General features: G+C 37.3%; 1 pseudogene; it reads left to right on the forward strand.

The window, feature by feature from the left end:
• Window positions 1–475: 475 nt before the first annotated feature.
• On the forward strand, window positions 476–1,479 carry LOC110210572 (CCR4-NOT transcription complex subunit 7-like; annotated as a pseudogene).
• Window positions 1,480–11,743: the final 10,264 nt, after the last annotated feature.

Genomic DNA, 11,743 nt, shown 5'->3' on the forward strand with positions numbered 1-11,743 from the left:
TGAAGCACATTATTTTCACTTTCTTTATTTTTGTATTTTTTTTCTTTTGTTCTATTTCTTGTTTCACAATATGACTAGTATAGGAATATGTTTTCTATGATTGCACATACATAACCTATATCAGATTGCTTACCACCTTAGGGAGCAGGAAGAGGACAGCAGGAGTGAGAAAATTTGGAACCCAATTTTTTAAAAAAAGAACATTAAAATTGTGTTTATATGGCAGTGCCTCCCCGACTCATGAGGAGAGGTGGAACCTCGTGCCTCCCGCGCCCTGTTCTCCGGGACTAGGTCTACGGGGCCGCCGCTGAGGCTTGACTCTATGGCGAGGACCCAGCGGAGGAATATGACTACCACATCAGCACTAGCAGAGGTACAAAAATAAAAGATAAGAGAATTTGTATTATAAAATGACTCTTTATTCAAGTATAATATTTTGATGCTTGTTGGCATCTAAACCCTTTGTGTTCCCACTATGCCAGCAGCGAGTGTAGATAATAGCCAAAAAAATCGTGAAGTTTGGGCTTACCCCCTAGATGACAAGATGAAGAAAATTCGTCGAGATATATATACAACGGTATAATTATGTTGCCATAGACACCGAGTTTCCAGGTGTGCTTGCAAGACCCATTGGACAATTCAGAACTAATGCTGACTTCGCAGTAACAGCTACTGAGATGCAATGAGACTTGCTAAAGATAGCTCAGCTTGGATAAACATTTATGAATGAGCAAGGAGAATACCATCCAGGAACTTCAACATGGCAGTTCAACTTCAAGTTTAATTTAACAGAGGCCATGTATGCCCAGGATTCCGTAGATCTAACGACCTCGGGAATGCAGTTTAAAAAGTGGGTGGTGTGGTGGATAGAACACCCCCTGGTGTCAGGAGGACCTGAATTCAAATCTGACCTCAGACACTTGATATTTACTAGCTGTGTGATGCTGGGCAAGTCATTTAACCACATTGCCTACCAAAAAAAAAAAAAAAGCATGAGGAAAAAGGGATTGAGACAGTATTTTGCAGAACTTTTAATGACATCAGGCATAGTGCTGTGTGAAGGGGTCAAGTGGCTTTCATTTCCCTATGACTTTGGCTATTATTTTTAATATGGCTTCGGCTATTTAATCAAAATCCTAACCAACTCTAACTTGCCTGAAGAAGAGATCCTCTGATTGTTCTTTCTGGTCATCTATGATGTCAAGTGCCTCATGGAGAATTGCAAGAACCTCCAGGATAGCTTGCAGGAAGGGGCTGAACAGCTGGAGCAGAAGCGGATAGGACCATAGCACCATGCAGGAGCCAATTCATTCATTCACTGAGGGGAACGGCCTTTTTCAAAATGAGCAAAATGTTCTTTGAAGATCACATGAAGATGCGAAGTATTTTGGGCACTTGTACAGCGGTGGTTCGGGCTCCTACTATGTGAGGAATGGTATGGAGAATGTTTGCCAAGAAGAGTCCAATAAGCAGTCATGACATGAAATGGATGGACAACAGACCTTGGTGTTTGGAGCTACACATATGCTTGTTAGCTCCAGTTAAATCCCTTGGACAGTAGACAATAAGGCTTTTTCTTTTTATACCCTGTCTTCTCAAACTTTTTTCTCTTCTGTCTTTCGGTACTAATTATGACCATTCCTTCCATAGATCCTGATAAGCAGAAGTGTCTTCAGGGTAAATGTGGCTATATAATTATTCTTTCTATTAGCAAACATGTGTGGCCAAGGGGAACATCCCCATCATACTCAGTCTTTTGGTAAACATAACTAGTTGGTCTTAGTCTGTGCCCCACACCTCTTTCTCCCATTCCCACATTAACACGTGCTGACTGTAACATATTGCCCTGTTTCATGTCTGTCCTTTCCAGAATGCAAGAGTTTTAGCTATTTGAGATTGTGGACCATCAAATTTTGCATTTTAGAATGCGACTCAGATCCACCATTTTGGTAGAAATTTGGGTTTTCCTTGCTGTCAGCCTGTCCATGTTTTGATCATTTGCCAGTTTTACACAACATTCTCTTGTTTTGTACCCATGAAACAGTCTATTTACTGCACTGCAAAGGCAAAGCTCTTCAAAAGGGAAAGAGGGGCTCCTGAAGAGTTGAGCCCCTTACTCATGGTTCCTGGGGCTTTGGAGTCCCTCTCACAGGACCACTGGATTTTAGATCAGTCTCTGAATGGGCTTTAGGACTGAAGAAGTGCTTCACTGCAGCTTTCCGCCAGTAGCACCTTTGCCTAGATCCCCTTCCTCGTTTGCTTTTACCCCGCCTTGGCTGTCTTCTCCCCTCCCCCATGATAGAATCATATTTACAGAGCCCATGTTTACTGACTCCACAATTCAGTAAGTCCAAAGACAGCAAGTCACCTTAGGTCTTATACTAAATTAAATTAGAAGAGACAAGATTATGCTTTTGTACTTGCTACAAAAACAAAAATGATTAAGAGATTTGTTGTAAAACAACAAAACTGCAAGACAAGTTAGAGTAAATAAAGTCACCTGAGGAGGGTAATGCTTGTTTATTGTGTGCATATCTTTGCAGTACATTTTCCATATATTGCCAGAATAACCATGAAATTCTTTCTTAGCCATGTAGACAGGAGTCTACATGTTAGCAGGACAGAGCATGTGAAGAAGACTTTAGTAATGGGTAACTTACGCGTTCCTCAGAAATGATGAGAGAGGGTAAGTCATGGTATGGTTAGCTGCACTTAAATCAAGTCGTATTATCTGTTTGCCAGGTTGGCTTCTTTCCTTGTACTTTAACGTTCTTTTCTTGTTGAGTTACAATGCTCTAACTGGGTGGTCCTTCTTGGAAAAGTTACTTACAAAACGGAAGGCATCATTTGTTTTTAAAGCTTTTGTAAATAAAGGCCTCAAAAATGAAAAAAAAAATCTTTATATGCAATTGGAAAAAATACTTTAAAAAAATCTCAGTTTTCTAGATAGCTCTTTAGAAATAAAAGGCACAAATAAGGGGATGACCTTCACTGATGAAATGGTAAATCAAGAGTTCCCTATACCAACAAAGTCACCAGTGTAGTTCTTTGCCCTACCCCAAATTTGTGCTGAATAAGTTTCTTTCCACAACAAATATAAATGTAAAGGTCACAATTAATGTGAATTGTTATGAAGCCATTTTTACTTGGCCAGTTGTAATTTCATGAAAACTGAATTCAGCTGGGTGTTCAGTGCTATTCAACAATTCTATTATTCATCTCTTGATACCTCCTTTTTGCATTTCCTCCACTTATTAAAAAAAAATCTATGCTTTCAAGACTCAAATCCCATATCTTCCCTCCTGTTTCATAGATCTGCCAGTCACTATGTTGTTGAGCTCACCCCTTTCCATATCAATTAGCTACTATCTTCTGAAGCATCTTTAATCTCTCCTTTCTACTGCCCTCTTCTTCTTTCCCTTCCAACATTCACAGGGATGGCTTATCTTGACAATACTTTATAATCTACTCTGCTCCCTCTTATAATTAATATTCTAAGTCTGTCCTACTTTTCCCTCCTAAATTTCTTTATTTCCTTAACAATGTCAACTTCTTTTATCCCATTATATCCAGTTTCTCCTTCCTCCAAAACTCCTTTCTTAAAGGTTTCCCATAACCTACTAAAGATGAAATCCAAACACATTTTTCTTTGATCTCTCTGAAGCATTTTAAAATACACCTTCCCTCATCCCATCTTAACTGAAATCCCTCATGACTTGTATAGTGTATCTTGTATAAAACACCATATCCTGAGTCTCCTCTTTCCTGTGTGATATAGACCCTTGTGCCTTATGACCTCTTCTCCAACTCCCTAAAGGTGAGTATTGTCCTGATAACTGCCCAAAGTTCAGTCTTTTTCCATTTCCCTCAGCTCTCACCTTCAATCAGTCATCACTCATAAGTGCTGTTACTTCTTCTTTCCCAATGACACTTCAATCTGTCCTTTGGTGTCCATTCTCATTCTCATCAACAAGAGAGTATTAGGTATAGCAAAAGAAGTGGATGAGTTCACAGAGAGAGAGAGAGAAAAAGGCCAAGAAGGTCACAGACTTAGGGGACAGTCAGAAAAAGAGAAAAATTGTACAGAATTCAAAAAATGAAGATGAAAATGGAGAAATTATCTATCACAAAAACTTAGAAGAATGTTTCAGTAGTACAGGGTCAGTAATGACAAATGCTGTAGAGAGGGGAAATTAGGACTAAGAAAATGCATTAAATTTGGCAGAAAGGAGACAATAGGTCATTTTAAGGGAACACTTTCAGTAGGGCATTTGGAGTGAAAATCAGATGGCAAGGGGTTTAAGGAATCAGTAGAGTTTATGAAGAAATAGAGGCAATGAGCATTGATCACCAATGTCAGGAGTTTGGAAGTCAAAAGGAAAGTGACTAGGCAGAAAGAATAAAACCATCAAAATTTGGGGAACATATGTACATTTTGCTTGTTTTAAGACAGGTGATACCTGACTATTTCCAACAGTGGAAGGAAAAGAAGAAAACTGTGGAAGTTAGAAGGAACATATTAGAGTATGAGGGAATGAGATCAAGGCCATTGTGATTGCAGTAATGAGGTCCAAAGTTCAAGTGGAGGAATATCATGACCAGAAGCCCAAAATGAGTCCTTTGATTTGGGGGGTACTGTCATCTAAACGAGTGAAAAGACCAATCCTTCAGCAGAAAAGACACAGTTGAATTTAGCATCTGGCTAGAAAAATAAATATTCAAAATTGAGTGCTATCAAAAAGCACTTCATCTCCAGATGACCTTCTCCAGAAACTCCTAGCAGTCATCTTCTCTCACCTATAGTGGCTTCATGGAAAGGAGAGAAGAGGAGAGAGGAGAGGAGAGAAGGTGAGGAGAGGGAATGGGAAAGGAAAAAGGAAAGGGAAAAGGAAAAGATGGAAAAGAGAAAAGGAATGGAAAAGGAAAGGAGAAAAGGAAAAAGGGGGAAAGAAAAGGAACAACTTCATTATTTCTGCTGAAAGGAGGAGGAGAAGGAGAAGGGAAGAGAAGAAAGTTGAAGATATATTTTACAAATATTTGGTAACTGTGGCTCTGATGAAGGTACCACATAGGAGCAAAAGCCACATTTTTGTTCTCATAGCAAGGCCTACTAATAGCTAGTCCTTGTTGGGTTTATCATCAACATGGCAGCTGTTTGGTCTGTCATTGCCTTCTCATTGCATCAGTGGCCCACTTGATTCAGGCAGAACTCTGAGGCCATATGATTTGAAATAGTTTGCATTTCTATGACTGACTCTAATCAAAGCATTAATACATGTTCTGCTATTTTTTTTTAAACTACAAGATCTTTGCAGGCCAGTATAATTAGCCAGTATTGGGTCTGAATAAAGAAGAGCTATGTTTTGAATGTAATACTGTATATCTAAACTTATTTCAACAAGGTAAGAGTGGATTGTCTTGAGCATTATTGTAGCCCTTTTTCCCATTATTTTAGTGAAGAGGAACAGGCACACATGATTACAATGAGGATGAATGAATTTTGCTTTCATTATTTTGCTTTTCTCAACCAGAATTCTTTTAATGGAAACCAGATGAAAATAAATATTTCAAAATGGAATTATATATCAAAGAAAAGGTTAAAATATAGTGCTAACTTTCAACATGTAGTGTACATTTTTTCAGGCTTTTAAGTCCTATGACTACAGCAAGAAGAAGTATGTCTTGTGAAATAGAATGGTTAGCATTTATTAAAGATTTCCTTGAAGCATGAAATTTACATTTCTAAGATTTTTCTTAAATCGCTAGACTTGTTGTGATGAAAAAATTTCATCCTATTTCTTCCCCTCCCTTCTTTTTATAACAATACATCATACGCTTCAATTTTCAATGCAGTCATTTTATGGAAAGCCAATTTATTTCATCTCAGTCAATTGGACACAATCTGGCATCAATTCTACTAGAGTAGGATTTCAGTTTTTATCATTGGGTTAATCCTTGGAGATCTGAAGTAGCAACTTGAGCTTGAGACTATCACCTTGACAGGGTATCTAACCCAAGCTCTAAATGGAAAACTGAAATGAAATAGCAGCCATCAAAACACACACACACACACACACACACACACACACACACACACACACACACACACACACCTATTTCTTAGCTATAAATGATGATTTCAAAATAAGGTTTCTTTGTTGACTACCCTTGCTCAATCTTCCATCACCTCCACTGCCATTCCTGACTTTATATATGGATGTGTACACATACATGTATGTGTGTCTGAAAGTATTCATATATACACATACATAAAGAGGTAGCCTTGGAGTTAGTTAAACCTGGGTTCAAGTCCAGCCTTTCACATATACTGGCTGTGTAACTCTGGGAAATTTATTCAATCTTTTAATACTTAGGCAACTCTCTAAGATTATAAAGTGCAGAGCAGGTGCCAAGTTATAGGTTTTATCCAAAAATCTCAACACACATACATGCAACTTGATATATTACAAGTAATTTAAGAATATGTTTTTATAATTCCAGTGTGCTATGGTTAGACTTTGAATCAGAGGACTGAAGTCCAAATCTAGGCTTATACAATAACTGAGTGAACTCTGGCAAGTTGCTTAACCAGTCAGCTTCAGTTTCCTTATTTGTAATAGGAAGTGAATACTGACTATTACTGTACTCACAGCATTGCTAAGAATATCAAATGTAGAGCATTTGGTAACCTTTAAAGCTTTATTTTTTAAGTATTTTGCAAACTTTTAAAAAATTTTATTATTTATTTTTAACATTCTTTTGAAATTGGATTTCAAATTATTTCCCTTCCTCCCATCCCCCCCTCCCCACTGTGAAGGCAAACACAATTATGTCAATTACGCATGTGCAATAATGCAAAACATATTTCTGTATTATCCTTATTATTAAAGAAAGAAGGAAAGAAAGAAAGAAGGAAGGAAAGAAAGAAAGGAAGGAAGGAAGGAAGGAAGGAAGGAAGGAAGAGAAGCAAAGAAAAAGGAAGAAAATTATATTTTGATTTGCACTCAGAGTTAATCAGTTTTTGCTATGGAGGTAGATAGAATTTTTTTCATCATGAGTCCTTTAAAACTGTCTTGGATCATTGGATTGATCAGGGTAGCCAATTCTTTCACAGTTAAACATCATTACAACATTGCTGTTACTATGCACAATGATTTCTCAGTTTTTCTCACTTCACTTTGCATCAGCTCATACAGGTCTTGCCATGTTTTGTTTTGTTTTGTTTTCTTTTTCCCGTGAAGCCACATCCTTTGTTATTTCTTATAACACAATAGTACTCCATCACAATCCTATGCCAAAACTTGTTCAGTCAGTCCCCAACTGATGAGCATCCTCCCAATTTCTAATTCTTTAACACCACAAAAAGATCTGCCATAAATATTTTTGAACGTACAGATCTTTGTTTTTCCTTTTTCTTTGATTTATTTGGCTTACAGACCTAGTAGTGGTGTTTCTGGTTCAAAGGGTTTTAACAGTTTCATAGTCCTTTGGGCATAGTTCCAGATTATTTTCCAGAATGGTTGGATCAGTTCACAGCTCAGCCAACAGTGCATTAGTGTGCCTATTTTCCTTTATCCATTCTAGTTTGTCATTTCTGATAGGTGTGATCTTGTACCTAAGAGTTATTTTAATTTGCGTTTCTCTAATTGATAGTTATTAAGATAATTTTTTCATATCAATATAGATAGTTTTGATTTTTCTTCTGAAAACTGCTTGTTCACATCTTTTTAATATTAATCAAGTAGAGAATAGTTCTTATTTTTATGAATTTGACTTATTTGCCTACATATATCAAAATGAGACCTTTATCAGAGAAACCTGCAATAATTTTTATAGCATTTCATTTTCTATGGTATCTTTTAGTAAAATGTAGTTTGCTTGATTATCTCTTTTAACTAGGTCTATTTCTGCTTTTGTTTTTCTTTTGCTTTGTCTGAGATCATGATTGGTACCCCTGCCTTTATGCTTTAATAAATTAATTAATATTAATATTAAAATATATAAATATTGATAATAACATAATAAATTCTGCTCCAGCCCTTTATTTTAATTCTGTGTATATGTCTTTCTGTTTCACATGTTCCTCTTGTAAACAATATGCTGTTGGATTCTGGTTTCTAATCCATTCTGCTTTATGCTTCTGTTTTATGGGTGAGTTTATCCCATTCACATTCACGGTTATGATTATTAACTGTGTATTTCCCTCAATCCTATTTTTTTCTGTTTATCCTTCTCTATCTCTTTTTATTCTTTCCCTTCTCAAAAGTCTATGTTGCTTCTGACTAATATCTCCTTTAATTTGCCTACCCTTTTATCATGCTTCCTCCCCCCTTGCCCCCAGACCATATCTCTTATCCCCTTCCCCTCCCATTTCCCTATTAGGTAAAATAGATTTCTATAATCAATTGAGTGTGTGTGTATGTGTTTCTCTCTTTGAACCAATTCCAATGAGAGTGAGGTTCAAGCATTGCCTTCCACCCCCACCCATTTTCCCCTCCATTAAACGGTTCTTCCTTGCATGACTTTTCTATGCCTCTGTCTCAGTGCATCCTTCTCTCTTACCCACTTCACATTTATTTTTAAATCATCCCAACATAATTGAATTACACTCATGCCTATGAAGACTCCTAACTGCCTTAATAATGATAAAACTGTGTCATATTTCCATAGTCATTGAGTCCCTTATGATTACTCTTTCATGTTTTCCATTTTATGCTTCTCTTGACTCTTATGTTTGAATGTCAAATTTTTTATTCATCTCCACTCTTTTCATCAGGAATTCCTGGAAATCTTCAATTTCATTAAATATCCATTTTTTTTCTCCTGAAGGATTATACTCAGTCTTGCTGGGTAGATTATTTTTAATTGTAACCCCATCTCCTTGGCCCTCCAGAACATCATATCATAAATCCTTTGCTTGTTTAACATGGAAACTGCTAAATCTTGTATAATCTGGACTATGGTGCCATAATATTTGAATTATTTCATTTTGGCTGCTTACAATATTTTCTCCTTCACCTAGGAGTTTGGGGTATTTTCATTTTGGGATCTCTTTCAGGGGTGATTGGTAGATTCTTTCAATTTCTATTTTACGTTCTAGATCTAAGATAATGGGGCAATTTTCCTTGATAATATCTTTAACTAGGATGTCTAGACTCTTTTTTTGATCATTACTTTCAGGTAGTCTTATAATTTTTCAAGTATCTCTCCTCAATCTATTTTCGAGGTCAGTTTTCTTTTTCTGATGAGTTATTTCACATTTTCTTATATTTTTTCCATTATTTTGATTTTGCTTTGTTGTTTCTTAATGTCTCATAGAGTTACTGGCTTCCACTTGCCCAGTTCTAATTTTTAGGAATTCTTTTCTTCAGTGAACTTTTGTACTTTTCAAAAACCATTTTATTAATTCTACTTTTTTTTTTGGGGGGGGGTTAGGCAATGGGGTTACCCATTGCCCAGGGTCACACAGCTACTAAGTGTTATGTGTCTGAGGCTGGATTTGAACTCAGGTCCTCCTGAATCCAGGGTCGGTACTCTATCCACTGCACCACCTAGCTGCCCCCACTAATTCTACTTTTTAAGAAGTTGTTTTCTTCAGTATTTTTTCTGCCTTTTTACAAGCTATTAATTCTCTTTATGTGATTTTCTTATACCATTCTCATTTCTTTGCCCAGTTTTTCCTCTACCACTCATCTCTTTCTTTAACTCTTTCAGGAATTATTGTAGAACTTGGTTCCAAATAACATTAGTCTTTGAGGCTTTGGTTGTAACTCTTTCCACATTGTTCTTTTCTTCTGAGTTGACATCTTATTCTCTACCACCATAATAGCTTTTTAATGGTTAAGTTCTTTTTTGTTGTTATTTGCCCATTTTCCCCACTTATTTCTTCACTTTAAACTGTATGTTAAAGGTGGGCTCTGCTCATCTGGTAATGGGGAGGCATTATCCCAAACTTCAGGTTTTTCATTCTATTATTTTCAGAGCTAGTTCTTGTGGTCTACAAGCTTTTAGTGTTTCCAAGCTTGTGTGATCTGAAGAAAGGTGTGGTCACTGCTCTCCTGCTCTGTGCTCTGCTCTTTGAGCAGGAAGGACCCTGCTTCCTTGCAGCCACAAGTACTAGTGCTCCTCTTGGCCCTGGAACTCTCACCAGGTCCCCCATTTCTTTCCTCTCTGCCTTGGAATTGCAACCAGGGCCTTTTCTTCCTTGTGACCAACCACAAGTGCTCTTCTCTACCCTGGATCTGTGACCTAGAATTGCGTACGACTAATAGAGTTGCAAATCAGCCCCAGCTGCATCCAGTACCAGCAAAGGATCCCCTGTAATCTCTTTCTGAGAAGTGGTCCAACTCCCTTGCCACTGTTTCTGGGATGAGAGTGCCCAAACCTGCTGATTCCATGCTGCAGCTGCCTCCAAAGCTCACAGCTGCTGATGTTGCTATGTGTACTCTGGGTTGGCCCCAATCTCAGTGTCATAGACCTCTCCTCCTCCTCCTAAGTTGTCTTAGACTAGAAAAAATGTCTCACACTGACCTTTTGTTGGCTCCATCAGTTCAAAATTTGATTTGAGGAGTTATTTTAAAGTTGTTTGGGGGGAACTTTTAGGAAAGTTTGTCTGGTTTGCTGCCTGAACTCCACCATCTTGTTTCCATGGCTAACTTTAAAATTTTACATACACAGATGTGTGCTACATTTAAGAAAGATAAACTCCATTTCAGGATCTACATTTAAATTTCTAGATGGGTAAGAAATATCTGAATATAATTTATAGCATTTAGATGTTCAAATAAATTTATAATCTAAATGGGACAGTGGAAAAGATGTGTTGGTATAATACAAACATACACATGAGACACTATGGTGTAGTTTATAGAGAGCTAGGCTTGGAATCACAGAGACCTGATTTCAAGTCCTAACTCTGACATGTACTGGCTTTGTGACTCTGGATAATTAATGTAATCTCTGAATGTCCCAGGCAACTAAGATTGAGTTGCAGAGAAACTGATGTTGCTGTTGCTGCTAGTAGTAGTAGTAGTAGTAGTAGTAGTAGTAGTAGTAGTAGTAGTAGTAGTAGTAGTAGTAGTACCACCTAGCATTCATAAAGCACTCTAAGGTTTGCAAAACACGTTTTTCCAAGATTATCTCCTTTTATTCTCACAACAACCCTAGGAAGTACATTGCTAATAAGAGAAGTAGGTAGCATAGAGGATACAGCACTGGGCTTGGAGTCAGAAAGACTGATTTCAGATGAGGCCTCAGACACTTACTAGATATGTGACTCTGGGAAAGTTACTTAACATTTTTCTGCCTCAATTCCCTCATCTATAAAATGGGGATCATAATAGCTTCTACGTCCCAGAGTTGTTATGAGGATCAAATGAGATAACATTTGTAAAGTGCTTAGTATGGTTCCTGAGACTGTGAAGTGTGATATTATTATTAAATACTATTAAATATCTGAGGCTGGAATTGGACTTGGGCCTTCCTAAGAACTTCCTCTAGGTCCTGATACTCACTGAATCAATAGATGAAGTTCCATACAGGTAGCTCTCTAAGTTGAAGAAACTGAAGACCTGATCATTTCACTTTCTGCAACTCATTTTCTTTTTCTATAAAATTTTGGCTTGGCCTAAATGTCTCAAATCCCAGCAGTAATAGGAAACGCACCATCCATGTGGTGGCTCCTTTCGTAGTTAGACGGCTGTAATTGTTTATTTGTTTACAAAAAATCTGCCCTTTATACCTT

The sequence above is a fragment of the Phascolarctos cinereus genome, unplaced genomic scaffold, assembly GCF_003287225.1.
Source record: "Phascolarctos cinereus isolate Bilbo 61053 unplaced genomic scaffold, phaCin_HiC Scaffold_9;HRSCAF=440, whole genome shotgun sequence".
NCBI lineage: Eukaryota > Metazoa > Chordata > Mammalia > Diprotodontia > Phascolarctidae > Phascolarctos > Phascolarctos cinereus.